Source organism: Etheostoma spectabile, chromosome 7 (genome assembly GCF_008692095.1).
Source record: "Etheostoma spectabile isolate EspeVRDwgs_2016 chromosome 7, UIUC_Espe_1.0, whole genome shotgun sequence".
Taxonomy (NCBI): domain Eukaryota; kingdom Metazoa; phylum Chordata; class Actinopteri; order Perciformes; family Percidae; genus Etheostoma; species Etheostoma spectabile.
Window position 1 is genome coordinate 25,486,713 of NC_045739.1, and position 421 is coordinate 25,487,133.

Here is a 421-nt window from a genome sequence, read left to right on the forward strand (position 1 = left end):
GTACATGCATACATACTGTACATACATTGAAACATACGTACATACTGTACATACGTACATACATACATACTATACATACATACTTATATACTGTACATACGTACATACATACATCATACATACATACATACTGTACATACGTATATACTGTACATACATGTATAGCGTTTGCTGTCAGGGCCCCGAGGCTCTGGAACAGCCTGCCCGAGGAAATCAGGTCAGCTGAGTCAGTGAACTCTTTTAAGTCGCTTCTTAAAACATACTTTTATAGGAGAGCCTTTCCCGATCTTATTTGACTTTATTTTTACCCCTCTTATTCTCATTGTATTTTACAAATTTTATATTTAACTGTATTTCAGTCTTTTAATGTTATTATGCTTTTGTATTTGTTGTACTTGTTAAAGCACTTTGTAACTTGTTT